The following is a 16,424-nucleotide window of genomic DNA, read 5'->3' on the forward strand; positions in this document are numbered from 1 at the left end:
AGAATTAAAGCGCAAAGTCACTGGTTAAGTCACGTCCGCCATGTTGGTGTGCCAATTTGCGTAGCAGCTAGCCACGTGGGTGAAAACGCTCTATAGGTGGTTTTCACGTTACGTCATTGCCGCCATGCTGGTGGACGGGAAACAAAAGATCGCTCATTAGCTCGCTTTGTTTGTCCACCAGCAATTGTTCATTTCACCATTGTTATTTGTGTCTCCCGAGATTGCATGAAAACCACCTATACCAAAACATTGCGAACAGTGAAAACGTCGCCCTAATGATTTCTTTTTTCAGACCCAGTTCAAACGTCGAACTTTTCATTACCGAACCTAATCCTTCAATTAAGTACAAGAAAAAGATTAGCGTTTGAATCAATTAAGTCTGACATATCTTATTTGGGTCTACCCATGTGCACATGAGAATTTCGACTTAGGAGCGACGTCGACTGACTTTTCATGTGCCGAACCTAATGCATAAATTGCTATAATTTATTTTCACTGGTAAACATTGTAGACTATGTACATCTTGAAAATGAATCGAGTCCAACTAATTAAGTTTGACGTAGGAAAAAACCATCGGATTTCATCAATTGGGTCGACCCAAATAGCTATTAAGTTCGGTATAGATGAAAAATTCGATGTTTGAACGGGGCCTTAGTCCCTCTCTTTCCCATTCGCCCTTGGTGAATTGTCGTTTTCAACACTTTAATGTATTGTTTCATAACTCTTAAAAAGGGCAAGGCAGCTTCTTATGGAATTTTTCATTAACAGAAACACATCCATGGGATTTCCAAGTAGCACTCAATCTTTGTGGCATTGCCTTTTAATTTGTTGTGTTATTTAGAATGTCAAGAGGCTCTAGGTATGGAAAAAGGAGCGATCTCCGACGGCCAGATTAGTGCTTCGTCACAGCTTGATGCCAACCATGAAGCCAGCCAGGGTAGACTGAATTTGAAAGGATCGTGGTCAGCTTACGCTAATGACGCTGAGCAATGGCTACAGATTGATCTAGGTATCAATCCTGTCACTGTCACACGGGTGGCAACGCAAGGAAGTAATTTAAAGAGCCAGTGGGTAATAAATTACACGCTGAAATACAGCGACGACGGTGTGAATTTCCAGTTGTACAAACAACAAGGACAAAGTCAACACAAGGTTAGACAACTCTGCAGACATTTATATTGCGAGGAGTTTGTTACTTTTTTAAAGAAGTGATCGTTGCTTGTCCAAAAAAAATTAGTAGATACAGCAAATAGTTGGCTAAGGAAGCAAAATTAAGTTCAGTAATCTGTTTCACTGCATGTAACCGTTAAACCCCAAAAAGTTATTATCAAAGTAACGATCTTGTACGTTTTGAGATCTTGTGCATCCTTTAGTGAACTGTACTTTTGTTCTTCGTCATTTCGTTCACCATACTTAATATCCCATTCAACTCCCTCTGAGGAGTCAGTTGGGGTGAGTGAGGCTGAAAAAAGTTTCCAGCAACAAGCTAACAAGAATGGGGATCTTTTGGGGTCGAGGATAATTTTTGGTCCATTTTAGCCACCCTTTCCCTTTTGAGGTGTATTTGTGGTCGGGGCTCATTTGCGGTGCTGTACAGTTCCCCTGTTCCCCACAATAATTTTGAATTTCACTCTGTTTTCTAAAATTAATTTCAATTAACATGTTCCCCAAAATTCAATGTTGTCAGCTTTACGAATTCGAAGTTTCCAACGCATAGAGTTGTGGTGGAGATCAGGCCTAACCTATTGCAGAACCTGAAAAGGCATCCGGGTAACGCGTAAACAAAAAATAATCAGCAGTTCTTTTGAAGAAAAAAACGACTTCAGGCCCCAGTCTACTCGCAACCAAGTCACAACCGACTGCAATAGACCAGAGAAGCATCAAAATTGTCAAACAATAGTAGTCTGACAGTTAAAGTTTATTCGGAAATGATATATTTTAAACTAGCTTGAACATCAATGTCCCCCTGTTTCTGTTAACCCTTTAACCTGTTCCCTGGAGGTCATTTCAGGACACCTCTTGTTTCGTCCTAAAAGTAAATGGTCAAGGTCCCTTTTGTTCCCCATACCCCTGCTCAAATTTCATATTCATAGTGTTTGTCTCAAAATCCCTTGTAGAAAAGTACGATAATCGAGTGAAAAACTCCTCCATACTATTACAACATCTGTAACATTCACCAGAAAGCACTAGGTTTCATCCGTATCAGAGGTTAGGTCTAGTTGTGCAGGGACCAGTGGTGATCTGAAATTCAGTGCCTAGTGACACAGAATGTCATCCTTCGATATTGAATAGCAGGCAAATGGCGCCAAAACCGCGACTAAATGTCCATCTAACTACTGTTTTTTCTTTTGTTTTTTGTTGGCCTGCTTCAGGTGTTTATTGGCAACACAGACGAGAATACTATCGTTTATAACGAACTCAATGGGTCGATTGTAGCACGCTACACGCGTTTTCAACCAACAGCTTGGTGTAACCACATATCAATGAGGGTGGAACTATATGGCTGCAAAGGTAATTTTTGTTGGTAACATCCTTCTTTTGTGGAATTCGGAAAAAATACAAACAAATCCTTATTTATTTTATCACTTTTGGCGGCCTTTACTACTGTATTGTTAATATAAATAATTACATTTACCGTCATGGTGTTTCGCGACCTTTGAAGAAACCTATTCAATTTCCTATTGAATAGGTTTCTCCCATTGAAGAAACCTTGAATTCTGATACTTTGACTTCGGCGTGACTTCATAGAATGCCCAAGATAGAGAAGAAGGAATTCATGACACAAGTTGTTCCTAAGCATTGTGGAGACCCTTTGGGAAAACAACAAACAGTAACAAACAAACAAAAATAAAGTTCAGACGAACTAAGAAATATTTCATCTCAAAGTTTTGTTATTGAGCGTATATGTTGTGGTTCAATTTTTTTCTTGGTTTAAATTTCATTTTCCTGTGTTTTAAACTCATTATCATACATTACCATACCCCGAAACTGAGGAAGATAAAATTTAAACCATGGATAAAACTAAACCGCAAAATAAACATACCTTTTTCGGTCGCAGTTAAAGATTCCTAGGTCTACTTTAAATCCTTATGATTCTAAAGATTATAAAGGGCCGAGGAAGACCGAAGTATAAGGAAATAGAGAGTAGCATATTATTACAGGTTTGTTTGATATCGCCATCTTCACAATTGGAATGAATTGCGAACATGTTCGTTTTGTTAGGAAACCCTGTATACAGCCGCTGGTTTCTAGATGGCAGTGATCCAGATGTGGAGTAAGTTGGATCATATATATATTGTTTGTTCAAGGTTGGGGGATGGGCGGGGGCGGAGATGTGGCGTTTAACTTATGCCTTGCCCTTATTTTCGGATTTCTCTTACCTTTTAACTTTCTCTAACTCTTAAATATATTTTCTGATTAATCATTTTCTCCTGATGACATCCAGGTTTCAGCATCGCCTCAAACTTATGCATTTTTCTTTCCGACTGCTGCAGGTGGCATTACACTCATAGCGTTATCTGGTTAAATTTTTGTCTTATTGCATAGGATTCAACATGATATTAATTTGAGGAGGACTCGGAAAAAAAATCCGAGTCCCACAAGAAGTGAAGAACTCACTAACAGCATCGCGCTGTCACCTTAAAGCATATCAAAGATGCGGCCAACCAACCTCCAAAGTGAGTATATTAAAGATGAAACAACAACAACATGATATTAATTTGAGGAGGACTCGGAAAAAAAATCCGAGTTCCAGATGGGATTTGAACCCACGACCCTCCTCCCTCCTCTTGTGTGCCTATCATTACTTGGCTGTGTAGCCGCGTGATGCGGTTCCAGTCGAGACCCACAAATTGGCCCTTGCTCACCATAGAGTCTCCAGTAGCTCAAGTGGTTAGAGCATCCGACTAGATCACGGAGGGTCGTGGGTTCAAATCCCATCTGGGACTCGGATTTTTTTTTTCCGAGTCCTCCTGAAATTAATATCATGTTGTTGTTGTTTCATCTTTAATATACTCGCATAGGATTCGAGGGTAAAATAGTGGCTTGTATGTTCCTATGACGGGTAATTCTTTTACTCACAGCTAGATTCTATTTATGGTTTTGGTGATCTTACAGGTATTTTGGTACCGTTAACCATACTGAAGGCTGGTGTCTTGGAAGCAAAGCGGCGACTTTCAGTCAGAATGGTTCCTATGCTACTGTGCCCAACATTAACATAACAACCTGTGACTTTACAATTGCATTTTGGGTAAAGTATATTGGTGATGACGGGCCTATACTGGCACTTTGGTCAAAGGGTGGAAAACTATTTTACGTTACAGTCAAGAAATCCCGTCTTCTTTTATCGATAGACAACACTTTCCACTTACAAATCAGTTACTGGAATCACGTAGCAGTAACTTGTCAGCTGCATAAGATCAAGGTGTTCGTTAATGGTACGGAGGAGGCATTGATAGACCAATGGAATGAGTATTACTTTTCATCGTTAGGCCATCATCAGCCAGAGTACATCATAGGGAATGAACCAGGTTTAGTTCAGATGCCAATGGCAAATGGGGTGTTTGCTGGAGCAGTCATGGATCTTTATGTGACTGGAATAGCTTTATCTGCGAAGCAGGTCTCTGACCTGAGTAAAGGTGAGGGTAGTATCTATTCAAGGGTAAGTCTTATTCTTCGACTGCAGTCTCAAATTCTCAATAGAGGTCTGTTGGATGTTAAAATGCGTATATTGTTCTTTTACAGTCTTTGCTTGACAATGTAAGGGCAGCTTGGAACTTTTAAAAAACGCAAACTTAATTTGAGTTATGCGTGGAAATAAACAATTAATTGTAGTATTATTCTCATTATTTAAAGGCAAACCAATTACACCCATAATAATCAAAGAAGAGTCGGAAATACATGGTTGCAAAGTCAATGTAAAATGGAGAAGAAAAGAACTGTGCACCATAACGAAGAGCACTGTACGCTTCAGGGAGATAAAGCCTCGAGGCGATGAAGCAGAATGGACAGAATATAATGTTTCTTCAACCACCACTTATCTCCTATGTCTGGAATGCGGCAAGAGATACGAAATTGCAGTATCTTCTTGGTTTGAGGAAGTTCAAAGCGACTGGTCAGTCTCTTGGAAATTTAAAACCCGCTCTGCAGGTGCGACATTATCTTATGTACACTGTATGTCCAATAGCTGGTAGCTATAGGGATTTGGTATTTGACATGAAACTATTTCTAGTCCGGCAAACCTCTGCAAGGGGCCATGAGCGGAGCGGTCACCTCTTTTTAGTAGCCTGCGTGGCAGGCGCAAAAAGGGGAGGGGGAGGGGGGAGGGAGAAAGGGAAAAGGGAAGGGAGCGCCTGCTCTAAGAGCCTATGTTTTTGCATAACGCCTACCAATTTTCTAGTAATCCGATTACGCTTACTGTCAATTAAGTGTCGCTACACTCGCCATTGCAGAAAAACATTACACTCACGGACTAAAGAAATTCGCTTAGTTATTCAGATCCAGAAGGCACTTTGAAGAAAATTGGAACCTTTATTCAGCCGTAATAAAAAAATCTTTACGCTTCTAAAGAGGTCAAAGAAATTGCGCTTGCATCAGAGGGCAAATCCTGCCGACCAGAAAACAATAACTACAGTCAATCGATATGTATGTCATGACCTCTCAGTGTGAAACATGCAGCTAAAATATCATTTGCTCAGTATAAATGCAGAACCTTCCAGAGCTTAATCTACCCAGCAGATAAAAACAACTTTATTGGAATAAGCAGCATTTTGGCATGAGGTAAAATCACCTTCTTTTATTGCTAAGTTACGCGAATGTCATCGTTCGATAAATTGGCTGAAACTTTCACTGGGTAGCCCAACAATTCCATCTCCTCCAACTGGTCTTCAATAATACTTTTCAGTGGCGAAATGAGGAGAATCGCCGCATTACCATTTAGCTCGTAGTTCTTCGCGCGTACAAACATTTGGTAAATTAAACTCTTGCCGTATCCGGTCCGCAAAACCGCATCTCTGTCGGCTAAAAGAGCCCTTACTGCTGATTCTTGCTCTGGTTTTAAAACAGTTTCTCTACCACTAGATAAATTCACATCTCTCAAAGCACTCTCTACGACATCCACGTCTACCGCTGCCATCTCGACTGTTTGTTGATTTGTGAAACGCGCATTTCAATATGTTACTCATTACGTCTCAGCCAATCAGGAATTTGCGGACGCCAGCGTCCGCAGATATGAACAAAAGGGGGTTCTTAGAGCAGGCGTCCCCTCCCCCTCTCCCCAATCCCCCTCCCCTTTTTCCCTTCCTCCCTATCCCCTACCCCCTACCCCTTGCGACGCCTGTTACGCAGGCTACTTTTTAGGGAAGCGGATACCCCTTTCAGCTCCCTCAGAAGCCACGTGGACAACAAAACAAATCAAGACTGAAATTTATCACGAGAAATCCTTTGATGTTTTAATAGCAACAATAAAAATGAACAGATTAGCCTCCGCGTATGGGAAAGTAATATGTAATTTTTATACTTTTAACGATCGTTCTCCTCCAATTAGTCTGTCTCGACGTTGTATATTTACATTTTTCACGGCATCTTGACTTTTGGGCCTGCAGTTGGCAAATTAGCGACGAAGCCACCGTAAATTTAACAATGTCTTTTATCTAAGCCGCTTTCACTGAATGAGGTGAAAAAGCTTTTAAGAAACGTTTTCTTTATTATCATTGGGAACGAGGTTGTAGTGTAGTCAGTTAAGCGGAAATGATTCATATATAGACTATTTTAATAGTCTATATTACGTAAAATCCTGTTAAAGTTCAGAAAAACTTCTGGGTTGGTAAATTTTTGTTTATACGTTTCAAAGTTATTATTGATCTAAGTCAGCCCGGTTACTTTGACACGCAACCTCCCTTCTCCCACCCCCCCCCCCCCCCTTCACCCTTCCCCCGACCGGCAAAACTAAGCGAGGAGGACAAAACTGATGTGACACTATCGCTGTTTTAGACTTTGACTCGTCTGTATACCGTAAATACTTGATTGTCGCTCAGCTTAGGATAGCTTTCCTCCCCCACCCTTACTACTGATGGTGCGTTTGATAGAACTTATCCTAAAGGAAAACATTCTGGATTACTCTGTAATAAACTTTAAAAAATCTATCGTTCTGTTTTCAAATTAAAGATGTTACAAAGATGGCGAAATGGAAAAAGCAATGATCAACATCGTTGACAGGAGATAAATCATTATTTTTTGGTTTTAATTTGTTACGTTTTGTTTCGTTTATTTTGTTTATTTGTTTTTTTTTTCTTTTATAGAAGACATTCTAAAGCAATATCTGAAGGACGAAAATTGTCATGACCATTTTCCTTTTTCCTTAATAAACAGCAATGTTGGCCAATATTCATACGGTTTAAATTCTAAAGAATTGTATATGAGTTTCGACATTTAAAAAAAAATCGTTGTTGTGTGTTCAAGTCCTCCATAAAACGTAAAATTTGGCAGTTTTACGCCTTGGTCGCACTGTGACGGTAAAGCACTGGGATGTTACTAAAACGGGAAACGGAGAGCAGGGAACGAGAAAAGGGGGATGGGAAAATGAAAAGTGGGAACAAAACAGAGATTTTGAAGGGTTGAAGTTAGGTTTTGTTCCCATTTTTCATTTTCCCGTTCCCGTTCCTCGTGCTTGTTCCTTGTTTTGGTTAAATTCTAGAGAACTGTAAAAAAAAAAAAAATAAATAAAAAAGCGTGCTGCACCCCAGGGGGAGGGGGGGTACTCCGGATTTCAAGAGACAGGGATGATCGAATAGGGCAAAAATGGAGACCTAAGAAAATCCCTTGGGCTTAAAACACCCCCCCCCCCCCAAAAAAAAAAAAAAAAAACCTGGACCAACATTTAACCGACGCCCCCCCCCACCCCACCAAAAAAAGCAATAAATGATATAACACCCCAAAAAATCCGTAATTAAATTAACCCACCCAAAAAATTACTTGCCAAAATTTTCCTACCCAAATAAAATCCCCAATTCGAAAATTTCAAACCCCAAACAATCCTTCGATCATCCCTGTCACTTGAAATTCGGAGAACCCCCCCCCCCGCCCCCTCAAGGAACACGTACAAAGTTGTTGTTCTGCCAATACCAACCTTGCACTTTTTTGCCCCTCTCGTTGCCTTTTTGCTTATTGATAACCGACAACGTCTACCATTATCCTTGTTGTTGTAATTATTCCGTTTTATGCTCCCAGAAGCATTAAAAGTAACAATGAAAGCAATAAGAAAAAGATAAAGATTACACACGATATACGTATTCATATCCCCAAAATAAGTTTAATGGAACGTATCCTAAGCAGGCTCCCGTGTTTGTTCTGTTAGGAAACCCCGTATACGGCCGCTGGTTTCTAGACGGTAGTGATCCAGATGTAAGGTTAGTAGCGGTTATCAGGAGCCCATCCTGCGGTTATACATATCTAGTATGTTCAATTAATGTTGCGGGCAGGGGTGGGAGGAAGAGGAAATGGCGTTGGATTCTTATACCTTACCCCTATTTTCAGATGTCGGGTTTTTTTTCAACCGATTTTGCGCAAGAAACTCTTCTTTGATTCTTACTTTTTTCAAACTCTTAAATAAATTTCAGATCGACCATTTCATATGACATCCACCACATCCAGCACTGCTTTAAACTTATGCATTTGCATTTCTGACTGCTGCAGGTGGCATTATACTCAGCGTTGACCGGTTAAATTTTTGTCTCTTAACGTAGGATTATATTCCAGGGTAAAATAGTGGCTTGCATGTTCCTATGATAGGTGATTCTTTTATTCAAAGCTAGATTCTATTCATTGGTTTTTGTTATCTTACAGGTATTTTGGTATTGTTAACCATGCTAAAGGCTGGTGTCCTGGAAGCAAAGCGGCGACTTTCAGTCAGAATGGTTCCTATGCTACTGTGCCCAACATTAACATAACAACCTGTGACTTTACAATTGCATTTTGGGTAAAGTGTATTAGTGTTGACGGGCCTATACTAACACTTTGGTCAAAGGGTGGAAAACTATTTTACGTTACAGTCAAGAAATCCCGTCTTCTTTTATCGCTACACAACACTTTCGACTTACAAATCAGTTACTGGAATCACGTAGCAGTAACCCGTCAGCAGCATAAGATCAAGGTGTTCGTTAATGGTACGGAGGAAGCATTGATAGACCAATGGAATGAGTATTTCTTCTCATCGTTAGGCCATTATCAGCCAGAGTACATCATAGGGAATGATCCAGGTTTACTCCAGATGCCAATGACAAATTGTGTGTTTGTTGGAGTAGTCATGGATCTTTATGTGACTGGAATAGCTTTATCTGCGAAGCAGGTCTCTGACCTGAGTAAAGGTGGGAGTAGTATCTATTCGACGATAAATCGTACTCTTCGATCCTTAATTGGGGTCACTTGGATCTTAAAAAATTGAATGTTCTTTTTACAGTCTAGGTTTTAGGCTTTTAAAGATTGTGCTAGCTTAATGTTTTGTCATAATTCGTCATAATTTTCATCAATTTTAAAAAAATTATTGTAATAATTTGCACTTTTGGCTAGTTTTACAGCTCAACAATCATCATGTTAGCAATTATTTTGGCCCGAGAGCAGAATTACAGGCAAATTTAAGTAACAAAATCAATTTTTTGTCTGCTTATATTGTCACATTCATTGGACTTAGGTCCCGCAGGAATTAATCAAGATAATCAAGAATTCTTTTTACAGGACTCAACGCATGCGCATAATTAGCTCGATTACTTAAGATGGCGTCAGCGTGCTGGTCGTTAATTCAGGTTTCAGTTTTTGTAGTTGTTAAACAGTTTTGTAGGTTTAGTGGTGTACCTTTCTACATTCATTTATCACTGCAAATACGTCAGTGGAAATCTATAAGTAATCTCAGTATTATTCTCATTATTTAAAGGCAAACCAATTACACCCGTGATAAACAGCAAACAGTCGGAAATACATGGTTGCAAAGTCAATGTAACGTGGAGTAGAAAAGAAATATGCACTATAACAAAGACCTCTGTACGGTTTAGGGAGATGAAGCCCCTAGGCATTGGAGCTGAATGGACAGAATATAAGGTTTCTTCAACCACCTTTCATCTTTTATCACTGGAATGCGACAAGGGGTATGAAATTGGTGTGTCTTCCTGGTTTGGAGAAGTTCAAAGTGACTGGTCAGTTTCTTGGAAATTTAAAACCCGCTCTACAGGTGCGACATTACCTTATGTATGTTTAATAATAGCTGATAGGTTTTGGTATTGACATCAAACCATATCCAGTTGAACCTCTGCTTTGGGTCCACAATAGCCGGGTTCTCAAATCCCGCTTTCCGGCTAGTTTTGTTCTTCTTAATTCCGCTATCCCGCCTAGTATGCTACACAGCCACAAAGGTTGTGGGGAGGAGCGTTGCGTGACGACACTAAAAATTGCTGTGTAGCAGACTAGATCCGGCCCTAATTTTTTTACGAGTTTCCTGCTTTAAGTATTGAAATATTAAAACGTTATACAATGTTTAAGAGCTTTCTTGCAATAGGCAGCTTTCATGTTTAAGACTCTTTACTTAACCATTAATAGCCTGGGATCAGGCTTCATAGTGGGGAAATTAAAAAGGCAAAAAATGGGATCAATTTTGTTCCCTTTTCCCCCCACTGCGGAGCCTGGTCCCAGGCTAAACCATTAACGATTGTAACTTTATTTTCTGGTTTGCTTATTATTTTTTGGGAGAGCATCAGTACAAAAAAGAAGGTCTACTTCGATCTGAGTTCTGGCCATTTGGAAACAGCCAGTTGAGTTGGGTAGATGAATGTTTCGATTGCTTTACTAATAAATTGCATGAGGCGATGAAGCCAATTGTCTACGCTGCCAACGGCTCATGGAAAGTGTGTATGAACACACTGGTTGGACAGATTGATACAATTTTCTCTTCTATGGAAACCCAAACTTCCAATGGAATAGAGCAGCACAAGCAACTGTAGACAACTTCCTTGCAGAAAGTTTACTTTTCCACCCTTCTTGCACTTGGTCCTCGATTTCTCCCTCTTTTGTACTGCTATTGTACCTTATTCCTGTTCAAAATCTCTTTACTTTCTTCCATTCTTAAATCCACTCAATAATAGGTGCGTGTGACCAGCCAGTTGAGTTGGGTAGATGGATGTTTCGATTGCTTTACTAATAAATTGCATGAGGCGATGAAGCCAATTGTCGACGCTGCTAACGGCTCATGGAAAGTGTGTATGAACACACTGGTTGGACAGATTGATACAATTTTCTCTTCTATGGAAACCCAAACTTCCAATGGAATAGAGCAGCACAAGCAACTGTAGACAACTTCCTTGCAGAAATTTTTCTTTTCCACCCTTCTTGCGCTTGGTCCTCGATTTCTCCCTCTTTTGTACTGCTATTGTACCTTATTCCTGTTTAAAATCTCTTTACTTTCTTCCATTCTTAAATCCACTCAATAATAGGTGCGTGTTACCTGCAATAGTTTGCAAACCAGTCCTTTTTTCTCACAATCGGTTTTAAAAGGTGCGAAGTACAGGCGAAGACTGTGTAAAATTAACCGCGTATTTTTCGCGTCTCTCCTTAGTCTAATTCGTTTTTTGGCCACACTCCAGACCTTTCCATTGACCGTTCGCGCACACCGTCAGTTACCAAGTACCGGAATAAGACGAAAACACGCAAAGGTGATAATGGATAAAACTGACAGGCTTCATTTCCTTGGCGACTAGTAGTTCCTAGTACATGGGCGGTGTACACCAAAAAGTCAAAATGTGGTCACGACAAATCTTAATTCCCGTGTCCCGCTACTTTTCCCCTACGATTCCCGCATCCCAACCCCATAAAAATAGGAAATCCCGCTCCCGCTCATAATCAATATTTCCACTTCCCGCTCCTTTTTTTGGCTCGCATCTCGAGTATCGCCACAAAAAAAAACAGCCAAATCCCGCTTCGCGCCAGACCTATTGTGGACCCTTTCTGCTAGGGGAAGACCTCTAGGAAGTAGACACCCTCTCTCAGCTCCCTCATAAGCCAAGTGGGCAGTAAAACAAATCAAGACGGAAATTTACCACAACAAAGCCTTTTGAAGTTCAATAACAATAAAAATGTACAGATTAGTCTCCGCTTACTGGAAGTTTATCTGTAATTTTTGAACTTTAAGCGACCGTTCTTCTGTGATAAATAGCCTGTCACGAGGCTGTATGTTCATGGCCATCTTAATTGGCCTGCATTTCTACATTTTGCAAATTGACGGTGAAGCTGGCAAAAAGAGACCAATTTCAATATATCAAAAGTCATACCTTGGGGAAATAAAATAAAAGAAATGTATTATTCATTGTTGTGCCTCAAGTGTGAATTTGAAAATGTCAGAATTGTTCTATAGTATTTAACATTTTCTTTTATCCAAACCACTTTCAGAGAAAAGAGGTCAAAAAGCTTTTAGGAAAGGTTTCTATAAGAAAATCACAATCAACTGCAAAAGCGGTCAACTGGTAATGTTTGCTTCCCCTTTAAGGTTACGTTAACACGGTACCGGTCGAATTTTCAAACGGTTCAAAAATTTGACAAGGACACTTCGTTCACACAGAACCGTTCAATATTTTTGCGCTATTCAAACGGAACTGTCGAGGCGTAATATTTCCAAGCAAAGCGAGTAATAACATGACTCGTAAATCCATGTTCGCAATATCTGGTTGCTATTTTGGTATATACTTAATGGTGGAAAGCCACAAATGCACCGGTAATACTAGTAGTTACCTGTAGTTCCTAGTAGTAACTGGTAGTTACTAGTAGTTAAAGGTAGTTACTAGGAGTTACAGGTAGTTACTTGTAGTTAGCTATATTCCTCTCTTTTTCCAGCTGAGTAACCAGGCATCCATGCAGCCACGCATTTGCCGTGCAAAAATTTTGCCGATTTTGTATTCAAAACAGAAGCAAACAGGTAACCAATGTAGCTCGCGAAGCAGAGGCGTGGTAGGGCACGACTTTCGACCGCAGTAAGTTAAGCGAGCACTAGCATATAGAGAACAAGTCTCGTGTATAAATAGTAAACAAAAGCGGTCCGAGACAAGAACCTTGAGGGACACCCCATTTTAAGTCAAACGGCTGCGAAAGCGTCTCCTTTATGCAGATTCTTTGACATCTCCCTTCCAAGTTCGATTTGAACCAGGAAAGAGCAGTACCACGGACACCTAGTTTTATTGAAGCGATTGTAGTAAAATCCCATGGTCAACGGTGTCGAAGGCGGCACTTAAATCCAGCAGTAGTAAGAGTGATACATGGCCCTCGTCCATATTCACGAGTAGATCATTCCTTACCTTTAACAATGCAGTCTCCGGACTGTGATGGGAGCGATAAGCAGATTGTAATTGAGGGAAGAGATTTTTTGTAATTCTGTGACACTGAATCTGAGAGGCCACCACACGTTCTGTTAATTTAAACACAAACAGCGAGTTGCTCATTAGACGAAAATTCTTGAACAGTATATAGAAGCCGGGCTTTATAAATGATGTGTATACCACAGCAGTTTTCCAGGTTTCAGCAAAATATCCAGTCTCCAAGGAGAGGTTGATGATATTAGTAATGGCAGCAAGGAGTGAGTCTAAACATGCAGATAATAAGGAGACAGGTATTGGGTCCAAGATGCAAGATTTGTTCTTTCCAGATGTAATCATATGACGACCTGTCTCAGTCGTTTGGCACTGGAAGTGGGAAAGTACAATATCACCAGATTCAGATTCCAGGTTGGGCGCGGGCGTTGACAGCAAGGATTTCGTCCAGCTTTGACATGATACTGGTAATCTTGGCAATAAAAAACTGACCCATATTGTTTGCAAGCAGTGAAACCGAATGTGGGGAAGAGATCGATCTTTCTTCATATTCAGTAAACTCTTACTTGCCGCGAACAGCCTCCTCTGGTCTGTGCTGTTATCTTCGATAAACTGATTATAGTAAACACGGCGTGCCTCATTCATCAAATTCACCACACGATTTCTTTCCTTCTTAAAAGCAGCAAGATCAACAGGTAATCTTGTAGCTCTCCACGTCTTTTCAGTATTTCGTCTCAAGCGTTTGGCATCTCTAATATCTTCATTGAACCAAGCAGCAAGAGGCCTGACATTAATGTCACGAGTTAAGACAAGTGCATACATATGCAGTTGAGACCGTAACGACTAATTATAACAGCTGACTAGAGAGTCTAAGTCGTTAGGTGGATCACGATAAAGCTGAGAAGAAGGAATGGCCTCAGAAAATTGGTTGGGGTCAATTGATTTCATTTTCCTGAACTGCACATGCAAGACATTAGCTTGAGGTCTATCAAATCTTGACAGAAGACTGGAAAATGGTCGGAGAATAACTCACCAATAGAAGGGCAAGCAGCAATGATGTTATCAGATGTACGAGTGATAATCAAGTCAAGTGTATGACCAAGTTCATGCGTAGTAGAAAAACATGCTGCGTGAGACCCATCGACTCCGGTATATCCGACACGTAGGTCCATACGGATGTTAAAATCGCCCAGAATTATCAAGGGCTCACTTGACATGACCAGAAACTCGAGGTAATCGGTAAAGGGCTCAGTGAAAAATGTGGATGTGGTCACAGGATGTGTAGCAGAATGTGGAGGCCTGTAAACTATAACGAGTAGTAAACGGGAAGTAGTTACTAGGAAACTTTTAGCTTATTCCGTTTATAGGTTTACTAGGAAACTAATTCCGACCATGTTTATATAGCAACAGCTCTTTACTTTTATGATTGTTTGTATCCCTCAGTGCCCAGAGAAGCTCTTACAGTTTTACTCTCCTACAGGAGTTCCTATCAGTAAAGATGATACTGCAAAAATTGTCTGGATAGTGTTGGGAGTTTCTGTGGCTCTTTCTGCTTTGATGGTGGGGATAATTGTCTACCGTAAGAGAGCAAAGAGGAATGAACGGTATTTGATAAAATGATATTGTCTATATGAATGTTGTGTATTATGATAATGATATGCATGTCTTTAAGTGTCTGTCTCTCTCAGTCAAGTCGTGCTGGTGAGTGACCATGCTTACAAGACCAAGGCGACGTAACATTTATCACCTTGTGAGCATTACCACAAGCCCATGATTAATGACGACGAATTTCATTAACATTTCATTTGCACTATTTTCCTTAGATCCAGTGAGTCTGACATTGCTGAGTTTATGTTGCTGGAAGTCCCACACGAGCGGGTTACTATCATGGAGGAACTGGGACGAGGCGCTTTTGGAAGAGTTTATAAGAGCGTGATGAGGGGGTTACCTGAAAAGAATACATCCTCCAAACCCAAGGATCACAGTTTGGATTCGAATGAGGGACGTATTGTTGCTACAAAAGTTCTTCCAGGTGCGTGAGTTCAGAATATGGAAAAAAAGATAACTTACTCTTTCAGCAAACGCTTTTTACGGGAGTAATTGTTATTAATAACAGGCAAGAGAGGCTCTCTTGTAACAGGTTTGAATATTTAATCCAATAGATAGCAAACATTATATCGTGGAAAGCAGCATCTCAATGCCCCAGTCGGTAACATTGAGATGTACAGTAAAAACCCGCGTATAAGAACCTAGGTTTTTCCAAGTTAGCCTAAACAGGTTCTTATATAAATGGTATTTAGTATAAAATTAGGCTAACTAGGTTCTTAATTAGGTTCTTAACTTTTGTTCAAGAAATAAAGCTGAATTTTTAAATGATCTGCTGTTTAATGTCCAAAAACAGTATTCTTGGAGGCTTTCTTTAAGCAAAATACTATACTATTTTAATCTGATTCTGTTACAATCAAACCCATGGTAAAGTTTTACGAAACCATGCTATAGTGTTTAGAGTATTATTGCATACAGACTGTGTTATATATATATTTATTAAAAACTGAATCATGCATTGGATAATGCAATTCTAGCATTTTGATTGGCTTAGCCGTTATGGTATATGAGCTATTATACCATGCTCTCCATATATGGTTGGTGTACGCGTCAGTTTAAAATTGGAAGCTAACTGAGATTTTTTTTTTTTGCGAAGGATAGAACGGTGCCCGAAGCAAATCGTTTTAATTCATTTCTTAGAATACTAGAAATGCAGTTTCATCGAAAGAAAAAAGACAAAAACAAACAAAAAAGCCACAAGAGCTTGTTTGAAAGTTTGTCGAAAAACACATGAAAACAGATGGAACTCAAGTACCTTGACCAGCTACGAAAGAAGACAAGTGTTGTTTCTTCATGATCGCGAAGCCATTCGCCGATCGAGTTACTCGCCGATAGATAACTGTGGCTTGTTTATCGGACATCAAGAATTTAGATCACAAGTAACCAGCTGCAAATAAAGGCTATGCAGCCATTCACTAGAGCCATCGAGGCGGCAGTATAGCTTCTTTTCTCGTTCAGCAAAACCAGCTTGTGGCTTCAAAC

Source organism: Porites lutea, chromosome 5, assembly GCF_958299795.1.
Source record: "Porites lutea chromosome 5, jaPorLute2.1, whole genome shotgun sequence".
NCBI classification, from domain to species: Eukaryota; Metazoa; Cnidaria; class Anthozoa; order Scleractinia; family Poritidae; genus Porites; species Porites lutea.